The following is a 313-nucleotide window of genomic DNA, read 5'->3' as shown; positions in this document are numbered from 1 at the left end:
AAACTGCAAAGATCTCTCTCTTCTCTATTTTTAGTGATTTTTTCATCACTTCCTTTCTTAAAGATCCTTAAAGCTTAAAAAGTGGAACAAACTGATAAAATTCTCTCTCTCTCTTGCAACTTTTTGATTTATCAATTTTTTGTTCTCTTTTGCTTTCTTTTTTCAAAATTATCCGGTGATTTAACTTTGATTTAACGAGAGTGTGTATTGTTTTCGCTCTATTGCAAACGCATTTTCTATTTTTTAGATGTATAATCTTTTCAGTATTTTTTTTCCAATATTCTCTGTGGTAGGTTGTCAGTCTTTATGTATG

At 29.1% G+C, this 313-nt stretch overlaps 1 protein-coding gene across 1 annotated transcript in view; it reads right to left on the bottom strand.

The window, feature by feature from the left end:
* LOC119591532 (neprilysin-1-like) overlaps positions 1 to 313 on the bottom strand; it is a gene marked incomplete in the record, with an annotated part of 13,509 nt that overhangs the window by 4,547 nt on the left and 8,649 nt on the right.

The sequence above is a fragment of the Penaeus monodon genome, chromosome 28, assembly GCF_015228065.2.
Source record: "Penaeus monodon isolate SGIC_2016 chromosome 28, NSTDA_Pmon_1, whole genome shotgun sequence".
NCBI lineage: Eukaryota > Metazoa > Arthropoda > Malacostraca > Decapoda > Penaeidae > Penaeus > Penaeus monodon.
This window is presented reverse-complemented; position numbering and strand designations above follow the sequence as displayed.